The sequence below is a fragment of the Dermacentor variabilis genome, chromosome 3, assembly GCF_050947875.1.
Source record: "Dermacentor variabilis isolate Ectoservices chromosome 3, ASM5094787v1, whole genome shotgun sequence".
In the NCBI taxonomy this organism is placed as follows: domain Eukaryota; kingdom Metazoa; phylum Arthropoda; class Arachnida; order Ixodida; family Ixodidae; genus Dermacentor; species Dermacentor variabilis.
The window spans coordinates 57,535,515-57,551,881 of NC_134570.1; the positions used below are offsets into that span (position 1 = coordinate 57,535,515).

The following is a 16,367-nucleotide window of genomic DNA, read 5'->3' on the forward strand; positions in this document are numbered from 1 at the left end:
TCGTCCGCTCTTTCATTTCCCGAAATGCCGGCATGGCCAGGTATCCACTGGAACTTTATGCAATGCCCAGCAATCTTAGCCCTGTGGTGAAGATAAGCAATGTCAAATGCTGCTGGTTGATTATTGCAACGCTTGTGCCTGTTCCAGATACTTTGTAGGGCTCCTTTTGAGTCTGTGAAAATCACCCATGTCCTTGGCGGCTGCTGTCGAAGTACATACACAAGGGCCTCCTTAATGCCATATAGCTCCGCTGAAGTAGATGATGTCGCTCGCTCAAGACGTTTTCACAGATGGCTCTACAACTCCACATCGTTCATCATGCGGACTTTTTGTACCGGAGAACGTGCGATACTGGGTCTTGGATAGGCCAGACGTTTGTACGGTGGCTAAAGCCGCTGAGCTAGCCGAGGAGTTTGTGACGCGTCGGGCTCGCGGAGCTAAGGACGGTCAAAAGGGTGAATTTGGCTCGAAGTTTGAGAGGCCGAAGTTCACACCCATGAGAGCAAAGGGGAACACGCGTAGTGCGGATGCGAGTGGAAGCAGTGCGACCGAACCTAAGGAGACGGCGGCAGCCGAAGCCGAACGCAGAAAGCGGTTCGAGATGAGGCAAGCGCGCGTTTGTTATACGTGCCAGAAGCCGGGTCACTTTTCGGCGCAGTGTCCGGAAACAACACCAAAAGTTGTGTTTTTTTCATTAGGCAGCACTGACGAGAACATGAAGCTTCTCGAGCCTTACATGCGAAACCTCCTCGTGAACGGGAAAGAGTGCCGAGTGCTTCGCGATTCCGCAGCTACGATGGATGTAGTTCACCCGTCTTACGTAGAACCCCATATGTTCACGGGCGAGTGCGCATGGATCAAGCAAGCCGTGGAAGCTCATAGCGTGTGTCTGCCAGTAGCAAAGGTGCTTATTGAAGGACCTTTCGGAACGCTTGAGACGGAGGCGGCAGTGTCATCTATGCTGCCCCCCCAGTACCCGTACCTATTTTCAAACAGGTCCGATCACCTCCTGCGCGAGAAGGGGCTTTTGTTTGGTGAGGCTAGCGTTCAGGCCTTAACCAGATCGAAGGTTCGGGAGCTCGCTGCAAAGGCGGTAGTTGCGGGGCCGATGTTATCAAACAACGAAAAAGGCTCAGAGGCGCAGCAAGCCGATATTCAGAGCACGCCCGAACTGAATAAAATTGAGTCTGTAACGTTAAAGGCACCAGATACTGGAGAGGAAAATCCCGATGCGGGAAAGTTAGAAGAGCTATCTACTGATTTGCTCATCGCGCCTACGTCAGACGGACTTAATAGGTTGCTAAAAGTCAGCCGGTCGGCTTTGATAGCCGAGCAAAAAAAGGATGGCAGCCTGGAAAACGTGCGCTGCAATGTCAAAGAAGGTATCGCCAGGAAAACTGCGCGTTTTGTGGAAAGAGGTGGAGTCCTGTACCGGAAGTATCTAGACCGAAGAGGAGTGGAGTTCGATCAGCTGATCGTGCCTCAATGCTATCGTCAGGATCTGTTGCGCTTGTCGCATGGGGGTTCGTGGTCCGGACACCTAGGAGTTAAGAAAACTAAGGACCGTCTCTTTCAAGAGTACTATTGGCCAGGGTGTTTTCGGGACGCAGACCATTTCGTGAGGACATGTGACACCTGTCAGCGGGTAGGCAAACCAGGGGACAAATCGAGGGCGCCGTTGAAATTGGTACCTATCATTACGGAGCCTTTTAGACGGCTCGTTATTGATACAGTGGGACCTCTGCCGGTAACAGCCACGGGGTACAGACACATTTTGACTGTGATCTGCCCAGCGACAAAGTTCCCTGAAGCAGTGCCGCTTAAAGAACTCAGCTCAGTTGAGATAGTCAATGCACTACTGTCCATATTTGCGCGAGTTGGTTTTCCTGCGGAAATCCAATCAGATCAAGGCACAGTGTTTACTAGCGCTTTGACGACAACTTTTCTCGAAAGGTGTGGGGTAAAGCTGCTACACAGCTCAGTGTACCACCCACAGTCGAATTCCGTTGAGAAGCTCCACTCCGTCATGAAGCGCGTGTTGAGAGCGTTGTGTTTTGAACATCGAAGTGACTGGGAGCTGTGTCTGCCTGGGGTGATGTTTGCTTTAAGGACCGCGCCGCATGCACCTACGGGGTTTTCGCCAGCTGAACTGGTGTACGGTCGCTCGCTTCGGTCTCCGCTTCGCATGCTTCGAGAATCATGGGAAGGCAGGGGCGACGACCCAGTCGTGGTGGAGTACGTGCTTAAGCTCCTCGAACGCTTAAGAAGGGCACAGGAGTTGTCAGGTGAAGCAATGACAAAGGCCCAGCAGAGGGCCAAGGTTTATTATGATCGGACCGCCAGGGCCCGTCGTTTTGAGGTGGGCGATGAGGTCATGATATTGCGCACATCGCTAAACAACAAACTAGACGTGCAGTGGGAGGGCCCAGCACGAATTGTTCAGAAACTGTCGGACGTTAACTACGTGGTAAGTCTGCCAGGAAAGCGGAAAGCACAGCAAGTTTACCACTGTAATCTGCTCAAACCTTATAGACAAAGGGAAGCAGTGGTGTGCATGATGGTAAACGTTCCTGAAGAGCTTCCGGTCGAGCTTCCGGGACTAGGCTCAGTGACGAACAGGGAAGACACCGGTCAAGTCATTAGTGACCTTATCAGTAAAGCACCGCTGTCGCCTGAGCAGAAAACCGAACTACACCAGCTCTTACAAGAGTTTCAAGGTCTGTTCTCTGAGAGGCCTGGTAGGACTTCTGTACTTACTCATGACATAGAACTTACCTCCCCAGAGCCAGTACGATCCAAGGCGTATCGGGTGTCACCCCGCCAGAGCGATATTATGGAGGCTGAGGTAAAGAAAATGCTACAGCTCGGTGTTATTGAGGCAGGTGAGAGTGATTATACCTCCCCTTTGATTTTAGTTGAGGTACCGGGCAAGGAACCTCGTCCTTGCGTCGACTACCGCAGGCTTAATTCCATCACTAAGGATCAAATTTATCCGATCCCTAACATCGAGGAGCGCCTTGAGAAAGTTAGTAGCGCTCAGTTTATTTCCACCCTAGATCTTGTCAGGGGTTATTGGCAGGTTCCACTTACAGAAGAGGCTAGTAGGTATGCGGCGTTCATTTCACCAATGGGAACATTCCGTCCTAAAGTGTTGAGTTTTGGTTTGAAGAACGCGCCATACTGTTTTTCAAGCCTCATGGATAAAGTGTTGCGGGGACAGCAAGAATTCGCTTTACCGTATCTAGACGACGTAGCGATATTCTCCGCATCCTGGTCTGAGCATATGGCACACTTGCGGGCAGTGCTAACCCGCCTGCGCGAAGCGGGCTTGACAGTAAAGGCTCCTAAGTGCCAGTTAGCACAGGCCGAGGTTGTCTACCTCGGTCACGTGATTGGTCAGGGTCGTCGCCGCCCCTCTGAAATAAAAGTGGCCGCTGTGCGAGACTTTCCGCAACCGCGCACAAAGACCGATATTCGGTCGTTCTTAGGTGTCGCCGGCTACTATCAGAGGTACATCCCTAGGTACTCTGATATCGCGGCTCCCCTGACGGATGCTCTAAGAAAGTCAGAGCCTCAAACAGTCGTCTGGGACGAGACAAAGGAAAGAGCTTTTAGCGCCCTAAAGAGTGCCCTAACAAGCCAGCCTGTGCTACGATCGCCAGACTATACAAAAGGGTTCATTGTTCAGTGCGATGCTAGTGAGCGAGGCATGGGCGTTGTACTGTGCCAACGGGAAAAGGGAGAAGTAGAACACCCCGTCCTGTATGCTAGTCGTAAGCTGACCAGTCGTGAGCAGGCGTATAGCGCCACCGAGAAAGAGTGTGCATGTCTCGTGTGGGCCGTTCAGAAATTGTCATGCTATCTAGCCGGCTCGAGGTTTATCATTGAGACGGATCACTGCCCTCTCCAATGGCTGCAGACCATCTCTCCCAAAAATGGCCGCCTCCTGCGCTGGAGCCTCGCTTTACAACAATATTCCTTTGAGGTGCGTTACAAAAAGGGGAGTCTCAACGGTAACGCCGATGGCTTAAGTCGAAGCCCCTAACGTAGGAATCAGCCTCAAAATTGTTTGTTACTGATGTTTTTCTTCCTGAGGCAGGATTTTTTTTAACATATTGCTTTTGTTTAGTGTTTCAAAGTGATGATATGCTTTCTAGTGCAATTTTCCAATTTGTGGACGCGTTCTGAGTGATGCTAGACTACTGTAAGGAACTAGGCAGTGGTATAAAAAGGGGAAAGAGCCTGGCAGGGCTTAGTGAGGGTTGTGCCGTGCTTGCTGACTGAGCGGTTGAGTTTCAGCGTAGTTCTAACGCTTGCCGGGAACGAGAACAAAAATGTGAACTCTCCCGAAGTCACTTTGCAGTGTCCCGTGCGAACCTGAACGAGAGAACGAGGCCTTCTCTGTACGCTGCGCTCAAGAAACGTCGAGGGACGCCCGACTTCGGTTATGAGCATCATCGAGCGACATCCCTCCGGACAGCGGATGCAGTCCCCTGTCCATCGGGATCTCCTTCCCCCGGCGGGGCGGTCTGTTGCGTTTCGCCTGCGACGCGCGGTTTTGCCGGCGCGACTGCGGCGGGGCGGCAGACATTTTGGCCCGTTCGGCGTCGCCGCAACGCTCCCCGCCAGGCGTTTCCAGGCGTTTCCAGGCGCGACTGCGGCGGGGCGGCAGACATTTTGGCCCGTTCGGCGTCGCCGCAACGCTCCCCGCCAGGCGTTTCCAGGCGTTTCCAGGCATGTTCCGATGCCACGTGTCTTCATGTGCGTGTGTGAGTGTATGTGCCATTGTGCCCGAACGGCGGCGATGCGACAGCAGGGGGTTACCCTCTCCTCCCAGTCTTTGTGCCCGACCGGCGGCGCTACGACAGTGTGCGTCACCATTAGCCCATTGTACAATCACGTGCTCGTCTATTGAGGGGTTCCTTCTTGCCCTCAACTGCGAGAGTAGAAAAACAGCTGCCCCCGGACGCCAAAAGGAGGACTCCGATTTCTTCTGTTGAGTAAAGTGCTCTCCCGTCTCTCTACTTCGGTCAACCTGACCGCCAACTCTTTGCGATGTTAAAATAAACAAGTTGTTTTGTTGTTACCAGTCGACTCATGCTTTGCCGGGACCTTCGGATGCTTCCAGTTGTACCCCAGGCCGCCAGGCCAACGCTACCCTTGGGGCTTGCGACCCAGGTACAACAACGGGCGTCAGCGCCGAGTTCCCAACAACCGATGCCATCGGTGGGATCCAAACAACGGACAGACAGATGGACAGACACACAGACGGACGGACATAGACGGACGGACGGACAGACAGATAGATGGACTGCATCGTCTTACCAAGTGTTAGACCTCGCCTCCACGAACTCGCTAATAAGTGCGCTCTCGCGCAGCTTTGGCGCTTGGTAACTTGTACTGGACATTGCGCGGCGCACAAATTCCCAGATCTGTGACTTCCTGAGAGCTCTGCTGCTTCTGTGCAGTAAACGAGTTCGGAGCCGCAAGAATTGGTGTCGCCCAAATCCATGCTCCAGTGACGGCTCTATCTGTCGATTACGTAGCCCGGAATCCGTCATGGACACCATGTTCCGGACACCACTTATTGTTGAACTCTGTAGATTTTTTTTTTGTTCTCGTGTCACGTGCGTGGTTCGTGGACTTGCCTTTCCTTTAACATTGTATGCACTCTACGTGCGCACATGTGTCGAAGGAATACCTTGCTCTCCTTATTGTTGCACCAGAGTTTTCTTCCCAGGTGCCCTGTTCCCGACCACTGTAAGGTCATTCCTGCATTCTTTTGCGGCCACCAGCACTCAGTAGCGTCGATATCTTGATCAGTTAGGCCACGCCCAATGTGCCGGAAGGTACGCGCTACATTGGAAGGTATCTTTCAGTTGCGCTCCCGTGACAGCTTAATTGCAGACTAAGTCACTGGCTAACTATAGCTGGCGCCGGACAGCGCCATCAATTTCGCGTCGTTCAATCGACGGCACTCGGGTAACTTTTCCGCCGTAATAGTCAGGCGCGCGATACGTATCGCCGTCATGAGTCGCACCTGACTTCCTGTTTGCGCGCTCGAACGCGCCCGTACGTAAGTGGTCAACTGCACCTTCGAGAAGCACGTAATGCTTATTAAGCGACATATAATGTCGCCATCACGTAGCGAAGCAAAATAGGAAGGTCCACCTGGCGGCCCTATCAATTCAGCCTTCCGTAATGTTACCTATGATAGAAGAAGATCAATTGGACGAAGGTGATGACGAAGGGGATTGGAACAAGCGAACCAGGAATGCGATTATGGGTTCGCTAGAGTGATAAGAAACGAACGATTGGATTGAACTTTATTCGTACGGAGCTAAGCGGTACGTAGGTCTATTTCCTCAACAAAAAAAAACTTTGTTTATACAGTCCGTAGAAAGTGTACAGACATCGTTCCGCCAAGTCGTAAGGCTGTGTATGGGCAGCAAGGCCTTATTCTCTTTTCGTCGACTAATGCAAACTAATCAACTTATAATGCTTACTTTAAGGATACAGCAGCACAGAAACTGAACGTGTGCCTTTATTCTGCAGGGGGGCCAGAGTTGCTCGGTGCATAAGTGCGTCCGGAAATGTGTCGGAGCATCGTCCATGCATGATAGCCGCGAGACATCTACAGAGAGGCGAGGTTTTGAGGAGGAGTGGTCACTTATACTTGCGCAGGAGGCCGAGCATACATTACATCCAGCAGGATTTCGGCAGTTACAATACATATCTTCTTTTTCTTGCTTTTGACACCCTTAGCTGATGAGCACGGCAGTTCCTGCCTTCTAACGCTTGCACTACTTCAATACACCCCGATCGACTTTGATGGATATTCTCAACTAATGTTGTACATGTACTTTAATTAAATGGAACATTAATCTACTTTACTAATTAATAAATAATTCATTAATCCGTTTTGAGGGTTTAGGGTTCCGCAGCAACATCTGGGTTCTGAATGTTGATTAAATTTGATAAGATGAGGTTCATTAATGCGCACCTAAATCTACGCAAGCGCACCGTTCTTTTACATTTTCGATCCCCCGGTATGTAATCCGCGGGAACAGGAAAAACTGCATATGATGGAAAGTCACCTTCGATCGTATATATATTTTGTAAATGTCACGTGCGGATTCTCGGAAAGATGTCGACCCGTTATACCTTGGGAAAATCTGGGACATCTTAGGTGGGACAATTTTGACCATTGACTGACAAGTCGTACGCGGTCACTGGCTCGCGAACAAGAGCCGTGATGCATTGATGAGACATCGAAATTCTCGTCCCAGCTGCACAAATTAGAAACGCGATGTTAGAGTGACTGTCGCTTGAGTGGACGTTATCGCTATAGTGGCTACCACTATAGTTCCCACTGAGGAGGTCGTGTCACGCCCCGACGTTTAAGTTCGATGTTGCCCCGGAGTTTATTTATTGCGCGTAACCTCGACAGGCCGGCACTACTCAAACATTCAACTTATTTTCGAGCAGCAACATTAAAGGCTGAACAATGTGTTCTCCATTCGCTCGCGTACGTAGATTTTTCGACCGGTGCATATAATTGCCCATAGACCTTAATGCACCCCGTGTCTATGCTACGCTGACTAGTGCATACCTCCGATAAATTCTGAAATAATATGTAGGCACAAACAGCTAAGGGAGCGGCTAGATTTTATCGCGTTCCTTTATGTATTGCGTACAGGAATAACAAAAATTGCGCCGTGAAAAACAAAAGAAAAGACGCGCTGTTGCAATTGAACTAGACGGGAAACGTTGGCGAGCTGGAGGTAATTCATGTTTTGAAACGTAACAACGCTAAACGGCAAAGGGCTGAGGCAAAAGAAAAAAGAACAGCGCGTTGCCTTTTGTCTTGTGTGAACATTCCCGTACACTCTGTTCAAAAGTGCGAAACAATACCAGTGCTCGCAATGTGAAAAAAAAAAAATTATGTAATTTCGCCGGCGCCGCGATTTACCCAGGCTGTGCCGTTGGTCCTTTGCGATGCAATTACAAGCCTCACATGTCGTACACAGTACGAAGCTTTCAAGGTTGCCAGAAATTTTGGCGCACACCCACGTGCTTGTGTGTACTTGAGTGCACGAAACGACGTTTTGTTAGCAAATTAACTGGAACGCCAATGCATTTCTCCGGAAAGTGCGGGAATTTATGTATCGATCGAAACTGGTGTCGTCCTGAGAATTCGTTCCAAGTGGATCCGCCTCGCGAACTTCAGGGCTAGAATTTTTAAATTGCAATATGGGCCGTAATGTAATTAATTAAAAAGTCAATTAGTGATCTTTTTTATCAGTTAGTCCATTTTGGATCTCAATTTCTCGTGCAAGTATTGTTTGCCGCTTCGAGTAGACCAGCTCATGAACTAGAATTGCGATAGCTGCGCTACAGGCAACTTTTAAAGATTCTTTAAAGCGTTCGCTGAAACACCCTGTATACACTGTGTGCTTTCCTCTAGACTGTGCGGAATACTTAAATTCTAGTCCGTTTTAATCCTCTAACCGGATGCGCTATACCCGGAGAGGCGAGACATTACTTGCACCTGAAATCAAAAACGCGTATTTCACTAATTCACTAAATTACGCAGTTAAGTTTTTTTAAAACGAATTATACCTAACGGCACACACTACAATTTACGTAGCCGATGAGCTTGTCAGGCGCATTCACTTGGAACGAATTCACGCCAGTTTCGAGGTAATCATTCTTGCAGAGTGTGCGACGAATTACCTTGGCGTTCCAGTTACTTTTGCGCTTCGTTTCACAAACAGCTTTTTCTCGAAAAGGTAAGCAAAACAACGTGTGCAACATATCTCGAGACCGCTGCCATCCTCAGAACTCATGTCAAGTCGATAGGCCTTCCAAACTTACAGGGTACATTTATTCAGTTTGTGCCTTAATATAATTAATAAAGAAATATTACTAGGCCATTTTACTTTATTTGTCAATTACCCATCTTTATCCTCATTGTCCACCTCTTGAAATTTTCAAGTTCATGGATTAGAATTGTGCTATCTGCCATAGGCAATTCTTTTTTAAATTCTGGAAATCTAAAAAAAAAAAGAAACCCTGTTGTTTTATCGGACATTGGAATCGCGGCGTTTGTTGCGTTTTGCTTTAACAAGAATGCTGGCAACACGATTAGAAATCCACACAGACGGCTCAAGTATTTAAATTTATGTTTTCCCATTCGGTAAACTAATTCGAGCAGAGTATATAAGAAACTTCGGCGAAGATCGCATGGCCCCGTAAATATGCAGATAGGGGAGAAGAAAAAAAAAATGCGCATCTCTTACTGCATTGCATCTATCGAGATTGCGTTACATTCACCGGCAGGCAACGCTCCGTTTACTTTTTTTTTTTTGTGTTTCTAGCGTACGAGCGAAAACGCAGTGAAAGACGCGCCCAAGATTAACCGTCGCGTAAACAATCCACGGGAACCCACCGATTGCAAGGATTGTTCTTTAACGACTATCTCGCAGTCGTCCATCGTAACTCGGGAATGTTTGAATTAAGAGTGCAATGCACATCAGCGACCGCTGCAGTGCGCGCCCGTGGGCAGTGCAGCTCTTGTTCCTTTGCAGGATCGAAAGATGGCGCCGCCGTCTCCGTGTGGAGTTGGCGGCGGGTTCGGGCAACGTGCCCGGAATTCTCTGGCGCGTCTGTTGAACTCGGCTTAGCACTCGCGACTTTATTATTATTTTAATGCGCTGGTATTATGGGAGTGTGAAAGTGTAAAAAAAAAAAAGTGCGCGTGCGAGTGTAAAGTGTGGGAAGCCGGTCACGTGGTAGAGTAGGAGAGGGGATGGGAGAACTTAGAAGAGCATGGTGTGTGTGTGTGTGTGTGTGTGTGTGTGTGTAAGCATCGCACGCATGATGCGAACACGAGTTTTTTCAGCCACTTTCATTTCCAGTTACTTATCATTTCTTGAATTGAATTAAGAACTGCAGATTATTTTTCCTATGCTGTCCTAGGTGTCATAGCTGGCTATTTATGATATGACTTTATATATATATATATATATATATATATATATATATATATATATATATATATATATATATATATATATATATATATATATGCCTTCAGGTAGCATATGTGGGTTTATTGACCAGTTGCCTTCACCCTAAAAAGATCGCGTTCTCGTGACGCCTGCGGCAAAAAAGACGTTCCACGTCCGCCGCCAAGGTCTGTGAGTGGTGGCACTGGCTGACACTCCCAGGGTTCTACTAGGACACATAAATACCCAAGAAAGTGGATGGGATAACGGCGCCGCGGTAGCTCATCTCAATTGGAAGAGCATCGCACGCGAAATGCGAAGGTTGTGGGTTCGGTTCCCACCTGCGGCAAGTTGTTTTATCATCCACATTAATTTCCATTGATTTATCGTTGCTTTATTTCATTTATTAAGCACAAGTAATTTCCCCTATGTTGTCCTTGGTGTCAGTGTTTGTTGGCTTCTTATGATATATATATATATATATATATATGATATCGTGGATCCAGGACCTCAAAGAGGTGCGACGTAATGCTACCGTATTTCTCCCGCATTTCCGGCTAAATTGCCACTAACCACTTTTCTTTCTTAATCCGGCACCGTCGGCCGTGTCATCCTGTATGCTGTGGTTCCTGTCGCGTAACCGAAGCGAAGCAGCATTTCTGCTTGGTCATCATGGGGGAGGGCGAGGCCACGTGCGTGAAGGCCAACCTGTGGTGACTTCTTTTCTGTCGCGTACCCTAGATCCCGCGTTTCGTAATGGCGCGACACGCTGTGTAGGCGACAGTCGCATGCTACTCTAGTCTGCACTGAAGCCCCGCCCACGCCCTCATAACATCCAGCCACTGTTCCTCCGCGAGGCCACAAATAGTTCGCACTTCAATCTGTTACCTAAATAAGGCGGTAACCACGAAAATAATAATACTATAAGCGCGTGATTTTGTACGTTTTCATTCGTCGGTCATAGCGAAACGGTGAAAGCCCAATTCTTTGCTGAACTGAAATAAAACGCTTGCTTCGCTGCTACTATTTATTGTCAAGTTTCACTTCAGTTGGCAGCGAAGTTTCATGAGAAAAACGGGGTCAACAGTGCAATTAACTGTATCACAGACATTTGAAGAATGAAATGCTCAGACTCCATACATTTTATCCATGTCTGTCGCACACCTCATCGCTTCTGCCGATGAAAAGACTCTTCAAGAACAGCAGACGCTCCGGAGATATCAAGTACGACGCCATATTGAAATGGCTGTATGACGACTATTTTGTTTGCTTCTGTGATTGGCTGGCGGAGTAACACCCCCGAGCGGTCCGCGTGCCTTGGTTGCCAACTGCTGTTTCTTTCAAGGCGTATCCTACTATAGCAAGACTTTTCGCAGTAGCTGCGTTCGAAACAAGACATATTCTTGTGCTCTTCTTTTTTTCCCTTTTCTTGCCGGTGATTGTGTGAAGTAGTTATTTTGTTAGGCTCAGTAAGAAATGAAAAAGAAAGTTTATGTCCATAAATATGAACGAAGTATCGTCATCAATCAATTTGCTTTTCGCTGTTTTCCTTTTCGGGTTTTTCATTAGCAGTTCGTCGTGGCAGCCTCACGTGCAGGCTCGTTCAGTCATGCGTGACCGCGAGACTTCACCGCGATACGCGCGGAGTGATACGTTTTGACGGACGAACTTCTTGCGTAGCTTCCACAGCGTTTCACCATAAGTACGTAACGCAGTATAGTTGCGGGTCTCCGCCTCGATATATATAGTTACGGTACCCACGGACAAGAGATCCCTGCGATCTCCATTTATCCCTGTACTGCGCCAGCCGATTCCAACTTGCGCTTTATATTCTTCTTCTTATAATTATATTATATTATTTATATATATTATCTTTATTATATTTACATTAATTATTGAGTAAAAAGCCTAAGGTCGGCTATACAATGCGAAGTCGGTTCTACAAAAGCGTCTGCTTCTGAACACATTGGTTCCTGTCGACAAAAGCACGACGCGAGGCAACGTTATCTCGTTTTAGGGTGCGTTCACACCGGCGAGTCGCGCAGGTCGCGTGCGACCACGGTCGCAAATCGGCGCCTTTCAGCTCCGCGACTGGAGTCGCAACGCTGTTGAACCAATCAGCGGCGCGCGAAGTAACAGGACGTCGGAACATACGCCGCTGACGGTAATTTGGCGCGGCGTGGTTACGAGCACCGAGCGGACTTTAAACAGAACCAATCGCGAGACATTTTCAGCGCGGCGGCGGGGACATCGCTCTCGCCGGTGTGAACGCAAGCCGTCGTGAGTGGCTCCTTTGTTCGCCAGTCGCGGTCGGTAACGCTAACCTCTGTCAATCGCCAGTGTGATTGCACCCTTATAGACATCCTTCGTGATTATGTATTTGCATTCAGCTATTTCGACGTAGTCGATTCCTATAGTCATTTCCGTGTCGATATAATTATAAAGCTACACTGTGTGCGTCTATAGAATGCGGTACAACGATAAAATTTTCCGAGTTTATTATCTCCGCTATATGAGTGGAACGCGATGCGTAGTTTGCCTTTTGAAAAGTTCTGGTGAAATGTATAATATCGTAATGCCTGCGGTGACATCAGCGAAACGTTAGCGAGAAGCCCGTAAGTGTTTAACAAACTGACTTTTCTAACAGAGAATACGTCATTATGACTGTCTTTAAAGAAAAGAGAATGTAGTTATCAAGTTCACACGCCGCAAAGGACAAAGTTCCATGCACACTGACTCAGAAGTCAAATCGCACCGAATCATTACGGAACAACTTGTCGCTTGGCTACTCAGCGTGCGAATGAATTCATCGATGCGAACGTCGTCGACGCGTTTGTTGTGTGCAGTGATGCTTTCTACATTCATTGCCCCTGCCGATCTGTCTGACACCTTGGCGGGTTCTAGAGCAGAGTTTGTCTTTTCTTGTTATCTCTGAGAGTTCTTCTGATTTACACTATATTGAGTATAGCTACACTACATATACATCTATTCTTCATTTATGCTCTGTAAAGACTATATGCGCTTTAGAGACATAAACATGCTCGGACACGATCTTCTTGCTTCCTTTCGCCGCGTTTATATCTCCCTTTGTTGCTCGCTTACTTCACCTTCTGTAATTTTGATTTATTCTGTTGTACTCAGTTTTCTTTTCTTCTTGTTATGTAACCGCTGCAACTGTTATAGTGTAAATGTTGGCTTCGCTTCAATTAGAACAATTGCTTCGCCTTTCTCTCTCTCTCTTTTGTCTTCTGACTCTCGAGGGTCTCCTTCCGCACGCAACAAATATGGATGCCGCGTATACGCGTTTTGCGTGCGCAGTATGGACACGTTGAAAATCTTTGCAATCAACACGACGTGTGTTTCGGGATCGACCATTTGCAAAAAAAAAAAAAAAAAAGAGAAAATCGTTCTGCGCATGAGCGCCAACAATATTTTTTCCGACCAAAGGCGCTCAAGATGGCAATCTTTTTTTTTTTTTCTATAGACGGATACACGGTCGACGTGCGTCTTAATTTTTTGGGCTACTGCAGTTTTAGGATGAAACATGAGCCCATTATAGCCAACTTTCCTGCCGATAACGTCAGCAATACTCGGCCGAAGGGAACAACTTTCGTCGGGATCAACCACCATTGCAGCCTTTTATTTTCTAAATTGGCCTAGTATTTACATCGACGGAGAAAATACACATGATCTGTGCGCGAACTCTAAATCAGCTTCAGAAGAACTTCAGTTTGGCTTAGATGGTGTTTACTGCATGTCATATCGACCGCAAATGAAGACGGGGAGAGCGGAAGAGAAAACAGGAACGACACGGGTGGTACCGCCCGTCTCGTTTTTGCGTTCTCTTCCGCCGTTCCCATTTTTATTTGCGATCAATATGTTATGCTCTAACTCATCTCACCGAGAATAGGCGAAATAACCGGTAGGAATATCGGGGATATGCGCCTTTTATTTCCCTTCCCACCCAGGCTTCGTAGTGCAGCCTCAGCGCGGAAGAGGGCGCGCACTGTTTTGCAAACCCTCGATTGACCCGACGGCGCACAGCAGCAGCGAGTTGAACGGTTTATACGCCCACCCCGTACGTATTATACGTGTGTACCACAGAGCGCATACAGCGTGAGAACAGTAATGAAAATAAGAATGAGAGAGACGGGGGGGAGGGTGCTGGAGGAGGGAGGGGGGAGGGCCTTCCCACACTAAGCCCGTGTCGCCGTTTTGTGCGGGAGAACAATGAACGTCGTGCGTCCGCTTTCGATACCCCGATGAGGTCCGGTACGCGGGCGTGCGAGGAAGCGGAAAGATCCGGGGTCCCTGGCACTCGAATCTAGGTCCGCGCTCGCCCGTGTATTATACCACGTCCCATTGCGGGCGCGCAACTGCGACCGCGAGGCAGGCGTATACGGCGTGCAGGAGTTGTAGCCCGAAGGAACGATATACTAAGAGGAGCACTCGCTTTGAGCCAGGAGGTAAACGCTTTACGGATTGCATTCCTTCTTCAATCGCAGGTGGATCAACATTTAGCCGTGAAAGTATTCTCTGCCTGGTGGAAAAATAAAAATGTAAAACCGAACGACCTGCAGCGACGCGCCACCAGCACACTTCGGCGTCATTGATTTTGGTGGCCTCTGGATGTGGCTATCTATCTCCATGTTAGTATAGATAATCAGTTGTCCTTAGAAGAGAGAAAAAAAAAAAGATCGAAAGCTTCCTGGCTTTCTGCATTAGAAACTGTAATGTTACGGAGTCGCACAACAGCGTTCAATTTAAAAGAGTACACCAATAGACAGGAACGGCGAGGAAGCACGCACGTTCCTCCATGTCCCTTTCATTTCGTGCGCTGTTTTGAATTCAAGACGTCCAACCAACAAGACCCAATTTCGACGATATCAAATAACAATTTTTATATGCTGAGAAAGATGAGTAGAGCTCATCCGCCAAGTATACTTCGTGAGCTGGCCCAGCCATCAGTGTTGCCGCTGGGTACTCAAGAAAATGAGCCGAAGTCGAAATCAGAAGTAGCGAAAAACCCTGCAGCTTGTCTGATGTAGGTGGGGGAGGTCGTCGGGCTGCAAAAGGAGGTTGCTGGCCAAATAAGCCTGTCTTGTTTGGCCACCAGTTGTTGCGCCTGAGCGCCGCTTACAATACATCTCAATAATTGTAGAATGTCCTTGAGGATCGTTTCGGATACGTAAATCCATTCTATAAATACGGGTTTATGTTGATTAGTGTTATTTCTTTGTTACATAAGCGATTACTATTATTTCTCACGCAGTTTCTGTCCATATAGCTCACTGCTGAAAGTGGAATGGCTGTATTTATTGTGGGTTAATTTTGATTAGAAGAAAGGAAACATCTGGTTGATTGATTGATTGATTGATTGATTGATTGATTGATTGATTGATTTAACGTACTAAAAACACTGGGGCTATGACACTGTGAGTGCTGCAGTATATGGAGAAAGGCTCCGGAAGAACTTTCATCACGCGGGGACCTTCAGCGTTTAATTGCACGAGCGCATTTGCATTTCTCGCCCCACGTAAATGCTATGGAAACCGAGACCTTGTTCTCGCGAGCAGAACGGCATGCGCGTTGAACCACTGCGGCGGTTAAGAAGCACGTTCCGTATATAAACCCTGTTTGAATTTCCGTAACAATTTTTTTTCTCGTTCAGGGCGTTTGGTTATTCCGCTTCGTCTAATTCACTGCGCTAATAGCCAGCGCGCTGTGTACAGCCTATACAGGGAACGACCGATTGAGCTTCTTTCTCGGCAGCCACGCCCCTCCCCTGACCCCCCCTCCCCCCCCCCCCCCCTCTGAAGCAAAAAAAAAAAATGTTGTCCGCACTACTACAATACGCGACGCATGCCGCCTCTTTCTTCTTCCCCCGCTGCGAACCAAACGGTCCTCCGGGATTACATCCACCGAGTTTTCCGCTGGGAGGCTTTCCGTAACGACTGGCGCAGCGCAGTGGCGGCCGTATACGTAGCTGGGCTCCGATATGGCATACGATACTGCGGAGCCGCTAGGCTCGCGTATAATGAGGTGATTACCGCGAACGACGCCGGCGGAACGCGCGTAACAGTTCTGGCGACCCGTATAGAATCGCATGTTGCGCGCTCTATCCGGGAGGTGCACTATGTGGCTGCGCGGCGTTATGAGAGAGGGCTAGAGGGCGCCACTAGCCAAGGCCGAACCACCCCACCATAACGGCGCATTACGTTGCTGGCGCGCGGCATATTGAAGCTGACTGCGCGATGCGACGTGACGAATATGCGGTGACGCTACCGTCGCATATTAAAGGAAGGCAAGTAAAGAAAAAAAAAAGAACTCGAGCTGCACTTAGTTATCTCTACGTGG

The 16,367-nt window shown here is 48.3% G+C and overlaps 1 protein-coding gene across 4 annotated transcripts in view; it reads left to right on the forward strand.

Moving 5' to 3' along the window:
- Positions 1-16,367, forward strand: part of Rbp (RIMS binding protein) — a 456,906-nt gene that overhangs the window by 39,962 nt on the left and 400,577 nt on the right. The window lies entirely within an intron of this gene.